This window comes from Sapajus apella, unplaced genomic scaffold, assembly GCF_009761245.1.
Source record: "Sapajus apella isolate SASKATOON/1434 unplaced genomic scaffold, GSC_monkey_1.0 scaffold41, whole genome shotgun sequence".
NCBI classification, from domain to species: domain Eukaryota; kingdom Metazoa; phylum Chordata; class Mammalia; order Primates; family Cebidae; genus Sapajus; species Sapajus apella.
In genome coordinates, this window is record NW_022436981.1 from 15113936 (window position 1) to 15131149 (window position 17214).

The 17214-nt window shown below is 38.9% G+C and overlaps 1 protein-coding gene and 1 non-coding gene across 2 annotated transcripts in view; one reads left to right on the plus strand and one right to left on the minus strand.

Annotated features, from left to right (window-relative positions):
- PRIM2 (DNA primase subunit 2) overlaps nt 1-17214 on the plus strand; it is a 329319-nt gene that overhangs the window by 258748 nt on the left and 53357 nt on the right. The window lies entirely within an intron of this gene.
- Nucleotides 623-757, minus strand: LOC116565929. Its single transcript, XR_004275668.1, has one exon. It is a non-coding gene; the product is annotated as a small nucleolar RNA SNORA70 (small nucleolar RNA).

Here is a 17214-nt window from a genome sequence, read left to right on the forward strand (position 1 = left end):
TTTTTTTTTTTTTTTTTGAGACGGAGTCTCAGTCTGTCACACAGGCTGGAGTGCAGTGACATGATCTTGACTCACTGCAACCTCTGCCTCCCAGGTTCAAGCGATTCTCCTGTCTCAGCCTCCCAAGTAGCTGGGACTGCAGGTGCGTGCCACCATGCTCGGCTAATTTTTTGTGTTTGTGTTTTTTTTTTTTTTTTTTTTTGGACAGGAAGTAAATTTATTGGTTCATATTACAAGGGGACAGCACAGTGGAAGCCCTCATGAGTGCAGGGCCCACCACTAGTCCAGAGGGCCACGATTGGGGATGTACTTAACCCCACAGCCATCTGGGATGAGCCGCTTCTCAGCCACCATATCTTCAAATTCATCAGCATTGAACTTGGTGAAGCCCCACTTCTTTGAGATGTGGATTTTCTGGCGGCTGGCGAACTTGAACTTGGCCCTGCGCAGGGCCTCAATCACATGCTCCTTGTTCTGCAGCTTGGTGCGGATGGACATGATCACTTGCCCAATGTGAACCCTGGCCACAGTGCCCTGGGGCTTTCCAAAGGCACGTCGCATCCCTGTTTGGAGCCTATATTGGGGAAGCGCAAGGTGAGACACATGAACATACATCTGGAAGACCTGTCTCCAAGGTCCCCTAGAGCAACCCATGCAAGAAACAGGCTGCATACACTGCCAAGGAAGCTGCTGTTTGCAGCCATTGCACACTGGGCCCCCATGAGGAAAGGAACCCAGTGGGCTTAATTGGCTACAGATTTTTTGTGTTTTTAATAGAGATGGGGTTTCACCATGTTAGCCAGGATTGTCTCGATCTCCTGACCTTGTGATCCTCCCACCTCGGTCTCCTAAGGCGCTGGGATTATAGGCATGAGCCACTGCACCAGGCCGATATTTTAATTTTTAAGTTAAATTCCTATAAATAAGTATGTGAGAGATTTGTTAGGATATTCAAATCATCTTCTAACATTTAAAATTATGTGCTTTAAAAAAATTTTAGGTTGTAGAATTGGGGAAAAATGCAATTTGTTTTACCTACTTTTTCTATTAGCATATTTCCAGTGTATAGTTCATTCAAAGGGGGGATAGTGTGGCAAAACAAATTCAGTTTCTTAATGGTAAATCACATTAAAGTTCAGAAGTAAACAGATAACCTGAAGCCTGACAGTGAAGTTTATATAGATCTCCCTTGGTAGAGCCGTCTTCCTGCACTGCAGAGAACACAGTTCATCAATAATTTAATTCAGTTACATTTGGTTATAAGAAAGGAACCACTTTGTTTAGAGGTTTAATTCTGATTCTTTATCATAATTCACAGAGTGAAGTACCCTGTCATTACTATGATGCCTATAACGTATCACTAAAAGGGAAAAGGGGGAATCATTTCTTTTCCGTCATGAACATTTTATTTCTCAGGTATTTTTATAGGGCTTGATATGCTCCTTCTTTGTATTAAATATTTATATGGTGTTTATGTAGGTAAATGGCTTAATGTTGCAAGGAAAAAAACACTAAGACATCTGAAAATTCCCTTCTTATCTGTATTAGGTATCTTTGAACTGTGTAATAAAACAACTATGCCTATTGAAGTTAAATAACCTTTGTTATAAATTCATCTTTTTTACACTTCATATTGGGTAGCATAGCAGTATATTCTAATTTGTGTAGTTTTATAAGACTTGCTGGATGTCACAGTAAATTTAAATGGCTTTATTTAAATATATAGAAATTTGCCTTTTTGACGGAAAAGCATGTTTCCCCAAAACTGCATATTTTAAGCAAATTGAAAATTGCCACTAGATTCTAAATATAGCCTCTGCTGTTTTTTAGCATTGCTGCCACTTTAAAATTTGACTCTAGTTTTAGAAGAGATTACTTCTGTTTCTTGGGTGAATACATGCCTGTGTGCATCCTCATGGTAACCTGGTAGAAAGAATAGAGACTGAACAAGTCATAACAAGGTTTCAGTCCTGACACAACATCTTACTGTGTGCATTTGAACATTTCACTTAATCTTTTGAAGTCGCAGTTTCCTAGGCTGTAAAATAGGGATATTCATACTACCTTTGCCGAGTTGTTAGGACAATCAAATTAGGTAATCTGTGTTGTACTTGGTCATTGCTTGGTACATAAACTTTTGTTTTTGTTTTTTGAGACGGAGTCTTGCTGTGTGGCCCAGGCTGGAGTGCAGTGGCTTGGTTTTGGCTCACTACAACCTCTGCCTCCCGGGTTCAAGTGATTCTCCTGCCTCAGCCTCCAAGTAGCTGGAATTACAGGTGCCCACCACTGTGTAGGCCCAGCTAATTTTTGTGTTTTTAGTAGAGACGGGGTTTTACCATGTTGACCAGGCTGGTCTCAAACTCGTGACCTCAAGTGATCCACCTGCCTTGGCCTCCCAAAGTGCTAAGATTACAGGCATGAGCCACCATGCCTAGATAGAAACATTTTATTTGTGAAAAAAGTTTAGACTAATGGAAAAGTTAGAAAAATAGTACAAAGAGTTATATACAGTCTCACCAAGCTTCTCCTAATATTAGCATCTTGCACAAACATTATTCACCTGTCGGAATCAACTAATTAACATTGGTACAATACTGTTAACTAGAGACTTTATTCACATTTTACCATTTTTCTCACTGTTGCCCTTCTGCTGTTCTGAGATCCAATCCAAGACTCCACGTTGCATTTAGCTGTCATGTCTCCTTAACCTTTTGTAGTCTGTGACAATTTCTCAGTCGTTTCTTCTCTTTTCATGACCTTGATGCTTTGGAAGGATACTGGTTACTTTGGGTTTGTCTGAAGTTTTCTCATGATTAGATTGAGGTTCTGCATTTTTGGCAGGACAGGCATGATATTCACTTCTGATCATATCCCTCTAAGGGCATGTGATACCAATACTTATTTATAATGATAACTTATTATTGGTGATACTAACCTTGATCACGTGGTTAAAGTGTTATCTGCTGGGTTTCTCCACTGTAGAGTTACTATGTTCTCCTCAGAACATCTTGGGGGACATACTTGTAGACTATGTAAATGTCCCATTTCCCCACTGATTTTTGGCATCCCTCCATGGATCTTGCCTGCAAGTATTATCACTAAGGTGCTCTAAAGGTTATTTTCTATTTCCCCCATTCCATCTATGTTTATTATTGGAAGTTTTCTGTAAGGAAAAGCTGTCATTTCCCCCCGCCCCACCCATTTGTTTTTCAGTTACTTATGTTAAAATACTTATCCACATTCATGGATATGTATTTTATTCTATGGATTATAATCCAGTCTTTGTTGTTGATTTTGTTGTCCAGAATGTTCCAGCTTTGGCCACTGGGAGCTCTTTCAGGTTGGTTCCTATGCCTTTTTGACACACTGGCAACCTCCTTTTGAGCACATCCTCTCTGGCACCAAGAGATGCTTCAGACTCATCTTGTATTTTCCCTTCCTCAGTCCTGAAATCAACCACATCTCCAAAAGGCCTTGTAAATGTGTTTAAAAAAATAAATTAGCCATCTGTCACCTAACATACATTTTTTCTAATTCTTGATGTAGCTTTTTTTTTGGATACATTTCTCTCTTAATCTCCTTCAGAAGCAGCCCTTAGGGAATTTAGTCTCACCGAGTGTGAGCTATTGGTTCCTGACCTTTAGAAAAGAAACAAACCCTTGCTTACAACAGGAGGCTATAGATCCATATTTTTTTTGTCCTTGAAATTGTACAGGAACAATCTGGCTTGTCACAGTAAATTAAAACTTCAGCTCATCGCATTTGTCATTTCAATGCATGGTATAGTCTTCTATTATTTATGGCTACTTTTAAAAATTTTATAGAATTTTGTTCTTTTGGTTGTCTGTTATGTAGTAATGCTTAGATGACTAGAAAAGAACATGTAATCTAATAAGTGAAATATCTCAAGATATTGTTGTGACTTTGTGAGAATCATTTAATCCTTTAGCAATTTAGTTTAAGAGTTATTCTGGAGCTAATCTGATAATTGACAGAGTAAGTAAAAGTGTGCTAAAGATCTTGTCTCTTTTTCTACAGTTTGATTCATTTTTAACATGGATAGAAAAATATATATTTTAATATGCTATGAGCAACCACTAGAGGGTAGCCTTGGGTAACCGGTTACTCATTTACTGCTTAAGTTGTCCTGACACAGAAAGATTGAAAATAAAGGTGGGCATGGAGAGGGAGGGTGCAGATAACAGCAAGTGGAATTTAAAAGAAACTTTTAAATGACAATATTATACAAAGTGCAGTACAAGGAGAAAAGTATTAAAATGGACAAAGTTATAGTTTTATATGTGATAAAAGGTATAGTCTAGTAATATAAGACAATTATAAACCTTTATACATCCAGAAACGTTCTGAAATATATCAATATATAAAAATATTTAAGTATTTATATAAAAATGTTAAGTATTTCTTAACATTTATAGTATTAAGGCGTTATATCTTGTAGTCTTCCTGGTAGCTCTTCAAAACCCTAGACTTTGCTGGGTGTAATGGCTCATGCCTGTAACCTCAATACTTTGAGAGGCCCAAGACAGAGGGTTGCTTCAGGCCAAGAGTTTGAGACCCGCCTGGCCGTCATAGCAAGATCACCTGTCTACAAGAAATAAAATAAATTAATTAAAAGTTTAAAAACCTTAGATTCATTGCACATAATATTTTTACTAGGTTACAAGTAGTGTAGGGTAGAAAAGATATTTTTCTCACCTATCTTTAGGTTCATGGCTGAGGCCCTGTAACAAAAGACAGATTAATAAGAGAAATGCATACAAATTTACTTAATATAGTTTTTACATGACATGGGAACCTTCATAAGGAAATGGAAACCCGAAGAAACAGGAAAAACTATTTTTATGCTTGGTTTGATGACAACTGGTTATGGGGAAGTATTATAAAAGGGATATAATCTAATAAATTGGGGACCACCTTGCAAGGCCTATTTGTTCATATTCTTCTCTGTATCCCTGTGTCTTGAAAGATAAGGATATTTCTTTCCTCCGGGGCATCTCTGGAATGAAGTTCTTACTCAGAGGGAGGTCAAAGAATTCTTTCTAGGTTTTATAGCCTGCTTTAGGGGAGAAGGGTCAATCACAAGAGTGATTTTTCTTTCTTTGCTAGTTCTTGAAATGCCAAAGTGCCATATTTTGGGATAGCATGTCTTGAACCTCATTTGTAATATCTTTGGACATCTTTTTGATGATCACATTAGGTTTTTAAAATTCTATCAAAGTAGTCAACACTTGAAAACATTCACTGTGGATTACAGTAGCCAGATAAGGAATTCTAGAAAAACAACAATATATTAAAAAAAAAAATAGGGTGAAGAAAATAAATCTGGGAAAATAAGTAAATAGGGTGAAACTAATCCAGCAGAAATGAAAAAAAAATTGCATTTAATTCTTCAAAACATTTTTTAAAATCATAATTCCTGTTTCTGTGAAGAAAAGGCAGTTTCTCTCTAGATTAGCTCTGATCATCTAACTTTTGTGCAGTCTCTGATTGCAGACTTGGATGATGTTTCAGTTTTCTTGTTTCCACGGAGTGAAAAGACCATTTATTCAAGCTGAGCCAACTATCTTGGACTAGCAAATTCTACATCACTCAGCCAGCTCCTGTGTTTTTATGATGATATTTGTTTTATGTTGGCTCTTTACTATTGAGATAGAAACTAAATTCATCACCTTTTGAGGATTACTAAATCTAGTTTTTCAGGCTGGAAGCATGTGATTAGTAAATGTTTTACTTTATAAGTGAAGGGTTGTCTGTGGTTTCTCAAATTTTGGCAAATTATATTTGGAAGTTTAATAAATTTTCATTACTGTTATGTCAGTGGCATTCATATCAATGAATAAAGCAGATTTTTCTAAAGTAAGGTTGAAAATTTTATCATTAATGTATCCTTACTAGTGGGCATACCTGTCTGAACAGATAGCTGATTAAAATGATCTACTGTAGAAATCACCCTGACCATTTCCTCCAGGTTGAATTGTTGAGGGCCTCTGTTTAAATAGTATGTTAAGTTATAGTATTTGGGGCAGGAAGTCACTTGCTAAATCTTTTTTGGCACTGAAAGTTAACCGAGAAATCATAAGATTAGCTTTTAGTCCTCTGGTAGGAATGACCCTATGAACATACAGTACAAAAAGGACTGCTAACAGTTCAGCCAAGTAACCATTTATTGAGCAGCTGCAATTGACTAGGCTTTGTACTATTGTACTATTCACAGGGTTTAAAGACATGAACAAGAGATGCATGAACTGGGCAATGCAGGGTCTAAGGCCTCCCTGGGACTACAGGCATGGGGCAACATGTCTAGCTAACGTTTAAAATTTTTTGTCTCACTATGTTGCCCAGGCTGGTCTCAAACTTCTGGACTCAAGCAGTTTTCCTGCCTGAGCCTCCCAAAGTGCTGGGATCACAGGCATGAGCCACCATGCCTCGCCCTAAGGTTCTTTTTCTACCTCACCCTGCAATTTAAGGTTAGACCCTCTGTTCCTTGTTTTAGTATAAAATAATGGCGGCACTAGGTAAGATCTGAAGCCTGCTCCAGCTTTTAAATCCTGATTCTAACTGATAAGAAAACTGAATTTCCTAAGGCTCCAGATCCAGTTGCTAGTTTAATAAGCAATGGCATGTTCTGCATCATTTCCTTTCCATTTATATACTTCCTTTTCCATTTTGTACTTAAGTTCCTTGTCATGTCCTCAACTTGATAATTATAGGGGATTGGAATGTGAGGAAAACTGGCCACTGGAAAGCATACCGAAACACTGTTTAGTATTTTTTGGTTCAGATTTTTGACTTCAAGTTTGCCATATTTTATTATTCTAAAGTTCTGTTAAATTAGAAACCAGATAAATAATATGAGTGACTCGTTAGAGTTACCATTTCTTTAGATAGTAGATACTTTTCTCTGGTTTTCATTGGAAATCGTTGGAATCAGAAACATTTTGCCTAACTGTGATTGAGTGCCACTTGCAGATGACCCTTGAAGCAACTGAATGAAAGTGGGGAAGCAGCCTGTAGTTGGATGGATAACTGATAGTTGGTTATATGTGTTCATTTCTTTTCTCCATTTATAGTTTTATAATATTTTTTAGAATGTAGAAGACTAAGATTTTAATTTCAACTTTCTCATTAAGTAACTGAAATAACTATACACCTCACTTCTCGAAACCTTAGTTTCCTCATTTATAAAATATAAATATCTAATTTGCACACCTTACAGTTAGTGAAGAGTTCAGGAAGAATCATCTTGGAATCATTTTATTAAACACTAAAGATCTGTAGAAATGTAAGCTACTGTTGTTGAAACATCACTGTGTTACCCTGTTTTTTTTTTTTTTTTAATAACAGTAGTGCATTTGTACTAAATTTCCCATTAGAAATTTAGAAATGATACTCTTTAATAAATTTCTGACAATATAGTTAGAATGATGCAAATCACACAGATGCAGGTGCAAACTGCCCTCAAGTCTTGTTTTCTGAGTCTATTTGGGAATAGTGAATAAGATGAAACAAATCCACTACCACTACCCAGCCTACCTCTAGTATTCCTGAACAGATAGCTCTTCATTTTCCTGTGATGATTATGGCTGAGCTTTTGATACACAGCTGACCTTTCTTTTGATCTATTGACCTCACTGAACGTGATCTGCCTAATGAATGACCACATCAGTTTATATAGGGTTATTCTGTTTAATACTTACTCTGTGGATTTTTGGCATTTCACTATTTCTTTTCCATTTTCTGACAACAGTGTGGTCAATGAAAATGTTAAAACTGTATCTCTACCTTGCCCCAGGAGAAATTTGAGAAAGAAACTCTGTATACTCTGGAGTTCAGAACTGAAAATGTTCTCCATGGCTTCAGGGGAAGAGATTAAGACATGGAGATGAAGAACATATGTCCTGCTTTTTTGGATGGAGCCTTTGTAATCTGTGAAATTTTTAATTTTTAACACTTTTTCAAGGGCACTCCTAGGAGTCTTCAAAGATATATTTGATTGCAAAATATACTTATACACTATTTTATAAATTTCACCTTTCAAAAATGGCACTAGTCTGTACAAATTTTATACAAATAATTGTAGCATACGATTATAATATATACTTATAGTTTACAAAGAGACTGAGGTAACTTGTAATTGCCTAACATAATTTAGCTAGTAGGTGGCAGAGTTAGAACCAAAATCTGTGTTATCTCTGTAACACCTTGCTGCTTCATAAGCCTGTGAAACATTCTCACCAATGAGAAGTGAATTAACTCTTACAGAGCAGAAGAGGGAATATTTAATACACCATAGGAGGCAATTTGCTGAATTAGAGTAACAGAAGCAATGTTTTCCAGCTGTGTTACAGACTTCAAATTGCTTAACTGATTTTTTTAAGGTCCTATGAGGAGTTAGAGGGAGTAACTAGATGCAAGTTTTTCTAATGAGGAAGCTGGAGGCAAAACATAAGTAATTTAAGTAATATTAAACAACACACCAGGTCTGACCTACTCAAGATAGCTTTTCCTAGCTAATAGTAAAACTGACAACTTTGATAATGTTAGTAACTTTAAAGTATTGAATGCTTACTATTTTTTTAAAGAAAAGTAGAGCTGGACAGTACAGTAGCTAAAGTGATAAAAACAGATTTTATTCAGGACCTATTGCAATAGAGGAAGAGAGACCTCAGTAGACAACTGGGCTTGATTCTGAATACAGCATAGACCAGTGGGGATTTAGAGCCAAAGAGCAAGTTGGCATTAGTGGATGAAAAATTACGGAGAGGAAAGAAACTTAAGGAGTGTGGGGATTCTGGTTAAGCCAACCTAAAACCATTCTTGCTGAAGACAGGCTGAGTGATGAGATACCAACAGGGCTATTGGAGAGTGCAGGGATGAGGAATTTGGTTAGATACTGAGCGTGATGAAATATTGAGAGTGAGCAGTTACTGAGGGTAGGGGGTTCTCTCTAAACTGACTACAAGATTCTTACTACAACTGTGCTATGCAAAACTGAAACCAAAGGTCAAGGCCTAGTTGAGAAGAGGATTCCGACTAAAGCTTGGTCAAGGAGCGCATCTTGTCAGTTGTTCCTTTTGTTTAAGAAAATAAAGCATTATTCTTTTCTCTCAGGAATCTAAGTCCGTCTTGTGTTCAGTTTCTTTTCAGTAAGGACCAGCTGAGCCATCTGTTGAGACTTGGTGATGGTCTTGAGATCATGGATAGAACTTATGCCCAGTTCCTGTAGCTGTTCTAAGTCACCACCTGGGTAACCAAGATCACCTACAACAGAACCTATGATGTTCTGCATGCCTCTTTTGCTCTCAGAGTGAGAGTGAGGTGAACTGGAAGGAGTGGGTGATGGTTTTAAAGATAACTTAAAAAAAGGAAACAAATTGTGAGGAATCGAGTAGATGAAGAGATTAGTAACATGAGAGAGTTAGCAAGATCCATTCTTGTTGTCTGGTAGCAACTAATAGGTTTGAGTTCCACAGATAACATAAGAATCACTGGGAGCTAGCCAGGAGTCATGAGTCGTAAGATAATTATATGATGGCTGAAGGTGACCAAAAGAATAAACATTTTGATGATTGACAAAGGATTTGTTGGAGGTGGACTGTGTGTAGTTGGCTTGGGTCAGAGAAATCGAGAAGGGAAATGGGGGCATTTCTATGCACATGAGGGATGCCCGGGAACCTGTAGTGGCTTGGAGGCTTTATGTTGGATTTAATGATGGCTGGAGAAGTGTAATGACAAAGGCTTGTTCCCAGAAAAGAACTGATGGTAAGATTATGATGGGAGTGGACATGACCCTTGCAAGGATAGACTGGAGTATATTCAGGGGTTTTTCTCATAATGAGTATCTGGTTTAAAATGGAAGAAAAGAGAGGGAAGGTTATAGCAAAACAGGAATTTTGATTGCTCACAGGAATCTTGGAAACGCAAGATGTGCCCACAGTAAAGGGAGGACAGTACCCTCAGTTTGTGGTGTTATAGGAAGTGGTGACTAGTCCACCCCAGGCTTGACAAGCTTCTGTGGATCAAATAGTCTTGCTAAAAGATAAGGAAAAGGCAGAGCTGGGGGAGAAGAAGGCGCTGCTAAATTTAGGGACAGAAAAATATAAGAGAAGACTAATCTCAGGTGAGGAAAAGTCATAGTGCAGGCTGTGAACCTTGAAGGTTCAAAAGCATCTTTGGGTAAAGGGTCTCAGACTACTGGGTCTGGGGATGACTCCCTAATCATGGCATAGAGGAGTGAGGCAATTACCCCTCTATGAGAAATTAGGTATCCACATCCTTTAATAGCCCACAAGATCCATAAGCCTCTCAGTTATTTTGTTTCAGGAAGAGGAAAATGATGAATAGTAGAAGCTCTGCCTGTGAAGATAATTTTACCTGCAGCTGAAATACCATGACCCAGATATTGAACACACAGAATAATTAAACTTTTCCTCTAGAAACTTTGTGGTCCTTTCTTGCTGCTGCCTTAAGAAAGTATTCATGTCCTAAAGGGAGCTGTCATAACTGAAAGTGCTTAGGAGGAGGTCATTTACATAGCGGATTAAAGTGGAGTCTCCTGGGAATTTTAAGTCCATCAAATAGATGCATGAGAAATATGTTGGGCCTTAGTAAATTGTTGGGGCATAACAGTACAGGTGTATTGTTTATTTTCCCAGGTGAAGGCAAAGAAGTAGTGAGATTCTTTATGAAGGGGAATGTTATGAAAGACAGAACACAAATTGATCACCATGAAATATTGCTTTTTGGAAGAGATAACAGACAGGATAGTGTTAGGATTAGGCACCAAGGGAAATCTTGATTTGAGGATATTATTGATAAATCTTGGAAAGGAACTGATATCCTTTCCCACTTGACTTTTTAATAGCCAAATGGGAGTAATGCATAGATTAGAAGTGGGGTCTTAGGCCGGGCGTGGTGGCTCACACCTGTAATCCCAGCACTTTGGGAGGCTGAGGTGGGCGGATCACGAGGTCAAGAGATCGAGACCATCCTGCCCAACATGGTGAAACCCCATCTCTACTAAAAATACAAAAAAATTAGCTGGGCATGGTGGCACGCGCCTGTGGTCCCAGCTACTTGCGAGGCTGAGGCGGAAGAATCGCTTGAACCCAGGAGGTGGAGGTTGCAGTGAGCTGAGACTGTGCCATTGCACTCCAGCCTGGTGGCAGAGCAAGAGTCCGTCTCAAAAAAAAAAAGAAGTGGGGACTTATGTCTAACACGCCTTTCATTATCAGGGAAGCAACCTTTAGTCCTTATGGTTGTAAATGATATTGGGGCATCATGGGGAGAGGCAGGGAAGAATCTGTTTCTATCTTATATGGGTTCTGTATCCCATATACCTTAGAGAATTTTAATAGTTTGCTTATATCTTCATTTTAAGTAGATAGGTTGAAATGGGCAAAGGAACTGTCTGCTTGGGAGAAGTCAGACAAAACCATTAGGGGACATAGACATGAATGGAGAACTCAGAGGCCTGTAGAAAGAGTCTAGCATGAATTTTTGTACATCCATCCATGAGAAGATACTTTCCACACAGGTTTACTGGGGTAGTGGCTGAGTAGAAAATTATCTTGACCTTTAAAAGGTCCCATAGAAATAGGATGAGCTCAGGGCAAAGCATCAAAACCCACCATTGGTAAAGTTTGGTGACTCTGGGGAATGGGACAGGAAACGAGGTATTGAGGCTAGAATGTGTTACCCTGGTATTGATGAGAGACGTGGTAGGATGCCCTTTAACTTGTAACATTTTTTTCTTCAATCAAGTTTAGTAGTAGTTGAGGGCATTGGGACATTTACTCCTCTGGAGGAAAATACACAATTCTCTGGTGAGGGGGAACTAGGGTTTTTCCCTTCTCTTGAGCACGGGGCATTTCCAGGACCAGTGTCTTTTTCCTCACGATATCAGCACATTGTTGAGATCACTGGGAGCCTTCATTGTGGATCTTGCTGTGAGTTAAATTTTATGAGTGCCATAAGCTTGCATTGTGTATTTTCCAATGTTTTTGAAATACTATTATCATATTATTGGGCTAATGTCTGGAGCCTAGATATGTATACATTTTGTTAATATTATTTTTTCTGTAATGTGTCATGGAGCTCTGGCCTGAAACCATTTACAAAGATTGCACAGCTTGAGCAGAGGCTGTCTGGAAAGTCAGTTCCACCCCCCGAATGGTCTTTCCTTGTTGTCTTTAATTGATGGTGATAGCCACAGTTTCATTAGTTTGTTATTTTCAATGTTAGATATGTGACCAATCAATTGTAATGGGATAGATTTGACAGAAGGCTCCTAGTAATTTCTTACTTCTCTCAGGGTATCAGGGTAGCCTGAGACCCTTGAAGATTGTCAGAAACAGCGGTCCCTTTAGCTTTTCAAAGCAAAGGGAGGCATTTCTAAGGCCAACTAACAGGCATATAAGTTGATTTAAGTCAGGGAATCACAGAGAGTACGCACCTAGAATGATTCTAAAGTTTTCAACAAACCTTTCTGTTGCCTTTCTATGGTCAGGAAAGTATTTAGTGATAGGATGTAATTCCAATCTAGACCAAGGTTTAAATGTTCTCTCTTCTATTTGAGAACAGGTACTGGCTGATCCTGGGCTTCACCTGAAGGAGATGGAGGCCAGTGAACCTTATGGTTACAGGGAGGTGAGGGGTAGAGGAGGGGGCAGATGGTGGAAGAGACTCTAGGAGAGAAGGCTGTAAAACACAGCTGGGAGGAGAATTTGGAGGTGCTATTGAGAGCTCTAGGAACTTTACCGAGTCGGAAAAATTTTTCTAAAGACAGTGTTAAAAAGCCTCAGTAGTTTGAATGAGATTTCAATTATTTAGCTGTTTTGGCTTCCTAATACCAAGTGAAATAAGCAGACCACTGTGCATCCAAAAGTTTTGTTCTTTTTTGCTCTAGGGCTCTTTTTAGATGGACTAATTTGGGGATATACCAGGAGCCCCAGAAGGGCCACCATAGTTGAGGAGAGTATTTGGTAAGGTTTTGCCAGTGAGAAAGCAAGCAGACAGTATTAGAATTACTGTGGCAAAGCAGGAGTTTGAGGTGGTGAGGTTTCAACTGAGAAGTTGCCGTAGGAGAAGCAAGATTAAATACACAGAACAGAGAGGCCTCATAAAGAGCAGGGAAAAAATTCCAGCCCAGGAGTTGTGGAGTGGATCCTCACTGGAAAAAAACAGCTAGGGAAAGTCCTCATCCCAGGAGGCAAAATTCCAGGAAAAATTTTCCAGCCAAGAGCCAAGCTCAGGAGTCAGGGAGTGAATGTCTACTTGACACAGTGAATCCCAGAAAGAAAGGCTTCTAGGTGAGTAGATGCCTTTCAAACCAAGAAGTCTGAGCCTCTGACCCAGGTTCAGGCAATGTAATCAGAACCTTAATCAAAATCTATCCTCACTGTGCTTCAATGAACATTTAACTGGAGCACTGGATACTGGTGTCACTAACCACCAGATACCCAGAAAGCATGCAGACTGAAGGCAAAGTCTTGGTGTGAGCTGAGAGACTGATTATTGTGTCCAAGGGTCCAATGGTGGTTCAGATCCAGATCTGAATCATGGACCAAAAACTGTTAAGGAAAATCAGAGATAGTGGTTAAAATGGTAAAAACAGACTTTATTCAGGAAAAGCTGCAATGGGGAAGGGATTACAGTATAGAATTGGGCTTAATTCCATATAGAAAGCATGGACAAGCAGGGATTCTTAATTCCAAATAGAGAGCAGGGTAGGGTTGGGGGGTCAGTGGATGAAAAATTAAGAGGAAAGAAACGTCACAAGTAAGGTGATTCTGGTTAAACAGAACTAACAGGATTCTTGCTGCAGGTTGGCCAGGTGATAAGATACCAATGGTGGCAGTGAGGAATTTGATCAGATATTGGGGGTGATCTCAATATCGGGGGAGTTCTCACTAAACTGACTTTGTAAGATTCCTGTTACAACTGGGGTATGTAAAGAGGAACACACAAGTCCAAAGGTCAAGGCTTAGATGAGATGAGGATTTAGAAGAGCCTGACCGAAGTTTGGTCAAGGAGAGCATTTCATCACTGTGTGCAGGACCCTATACCAAGTACTTTATGAAAATGAGCTAATCCCCAAGCCTTTTTTACATAAAAGAGAACTGTTGCAGAGAAGTTTAGTAACCTGTTGAAGGTCACACAGCTAGCATGTAGTAGAGACAATATTTAAACTTGAGTATCAGATTTCAAAGCCCTTGGTTTAACCAGTAGTATTTACTGCCTCCTGGACTCCTGGGGCCTCCACATCTCCTTCAGTGTGTTGTTTGGTTAGAATATGTGTGATGTTCCAGTGATCTCTAAGAGTTAAACTGTGTCTGAAGTTAAGAGTTAAAGGGAAGTATTTGGAATCTATAGGTGACTGATTAAAAATTTATGCATAGTAATTGAGCAATTTAGTTACATAAGAATTTAGAAGGGGCACTGTATATTAAATGCCTGTAAAAACATTCTGGCTATTAAAATTATACATAAGACTTTAAGACAGTACTCAAGACAATATAATCAATAGGTCAAAAAATTACAGCAAGAATGTGTGCTAAGAAAAGCCCATAGGATGGTTTCATGCCCTTTTCCTCTGGCAGGTTCATTTATATGTGTGACCCTGATGCTGAGCTTGAGTTTCTTTTGGTACTTATTGTAACTAATCTTCACAGGACCTGCTTCTAATGATTTTGGTATGCTAAATTCTGGGCACTGGTGAGTAATAATGAGGTCACTTTGTAGTTTAGCAGACTCTCCCTTTCTTTTAATATGTAAATTAAGCTTCCAAATTCTTGCAGGTAAGAAACACCTGTCACTAAAAAAGGTTAAAATGTCTTCCTTAAGAAATGTCATATCTGGCTTTTATTAAAAAGCCAAAAATTAATAGGTGATGGGGAGACTGTAGAGAAAAGGGAACCCTTATACACTGCTGTTGAGAATGCAAATTAGTTCAGCCCCTGAGGAAATCCCCAGTTTGGAGATTTCTCAAACTAAAGTAGAATTACCATTCTGCCCCAGAATCTCATTACTGGGTATATACCCAAAGGAAAATAAATTGTTCTACCAAAAAGACACCTGCACTTTTTGCTATTGTGTAGTGCTGTGATAAACATAAGACATGAAATCAACCCAGGTACCCATCAAAAGTGGATTAGATCAAGAAAAAGTGGCACATATACATCAAGGAATACTACACAGCCATAAAAAGAACAAAATCATGTCCTTTACAGCAGCATGGATGCAGCTGGAGGTCATTATCCTAAGTGAATTAATACAGGAACAGAAAATCAAATACTGCATGTTCTCACTTATAAGTGGGAGCTAAACATTGGGTACACATAAATATGGGAATAAAAGACACTGGGGACCTAGAGCTGGGAGAGAGGGAGAAGAAGGGTTGAAAAACTACCTACTGGGTACTTTGTTCACTACGTGGGTGATGGGATCATGAAAAGCTCTAACAGCTTCAGGCACTATAACTGTGTAACAAACCTGCATGTGTAAGAAAATAAGTTTTAAAATTAAAAATTTTTAAATGCCATATCCTTGTGGTGATTTCTGCACACACATATATATGGCTCCTTTCCCTCATTTCAGTCAAGAAGATGTTATTTTTCAATATAAATCTCTCTGTAAAGGATACATTCTAACCATTCTCACTTTATTGTTTAAGGCAACTTTGCATAATGAAGTTTTTGTTGCTTTGAAAATAGGAGTAGCAGACCAGGGATGGTGGCTCACACCCTGTAATCCAAGCACTTTGGGATGCTGAGGAAGGTGGATCACCTGAGGACGAGACCATTCTGGCCAACATGCAACATGATGAAACCCCGCCTCTACTAAAAACACAAAAACTAGCCAGGTGTGGTGGAGGGTGCTTGTAATCCCAGCTACTCGGGAGGCAGAGGCAGGAGAATGGCTTGAACCTGGGAGGTGGGGTTGCAGTGAACCAAGATCACACCACTGTTCTCCAGCTGGGGTGACAGAGCAAGACTGTCTCAAAAAGAAAAGAAAATAGGAGTAATATTTAGTCTTGTGTTTTTTTTCCTTCTAAGAAAGACTTTATTTTAAGGAAGACCATTCACTGTCCATCTCAGCAAAGAGATGTTTGTTTACATCATAGTGTCTGAATAGCTTTGGGCATAAATACTTTAAATGTAATAAGGTCACTAGACCCTGGTTGGGCCTGGGATAGAAGACAAAGTTGTGAAAGAGGCTCTGAGGATAGGGTTGGAACAGGATAAAGATGTGCCTGCTTTATAATTTTTCTTGAGATCAATCATTAACATAATGCCTCTGAAAGTAACCACTGCTGTCTTTGGTAGAAATGTGTATTGCCAGTACCACAGCTGGGATGTCTGGATTAATTTGGAAGGTTGCAAACTGCCACTTACCCACCTTCAGACCTGTCTTAACTTTCTGTCCTTTCCCCACACTGAATGGAGTGGGCGGGAAGAGCCTAGACAGAAATGTATGTTTTCCTTTTACTTCTTTCTCTTTTTTTTTTTTTGGAGACAGAGTTTCACTCTTGTCACCCAGGCTGTAGTGCAGTGGGGCCATCTCAGCTCACTGCAGCCTCTGCCTCCCGGCTTCAAGCAATTCTCCTGCCTCAGCCTCCCGTGTAGCTGGGATTACAGGTATGTGCCACCATACCCAGCTAGTTTTTGTGTTAGAAGAGATGGGGTTTCACCATGTTGGCAAGGCTGGTCCCGAACTCCTGACCTCAGGTGATCCACCCACCTTGGCATCCCAAAGTGCTAGGATTACAGGCATGAGTCACTGTGCCTGGCCTTCCTACCTCTTTTTATATCGAATGCTTTGAGATTTTCCTTTGAGTCATGGTTATGAAGACCTAGAAAGTATTTGCTAAAAAAATATCTCCCAGTAAGTACAGTTTCTGTACAGTATTTCTCGAATTTGAAAATTTGAAAACCAGAGATGACAATTTGTATGATAAATACATGGATAGTTTGAAAGCCAAGTAAGATCCATGTTTCATTTATTTTTATTTTTTTCTTGTTTCCAGTAGGGCGAGAAAGATCCAAATTTTAGACATATGTATACAAAGGCAGTAAATACATTGGAAAGAAGAGGGAAGTTAATACTTCTGGCTTTTCTCTTTGAGAGAGATTAGCTTTCCATTATTTTAACAGAATAGCTTACCAAAATGGTCTTTCCCTATTTTGTGATGAA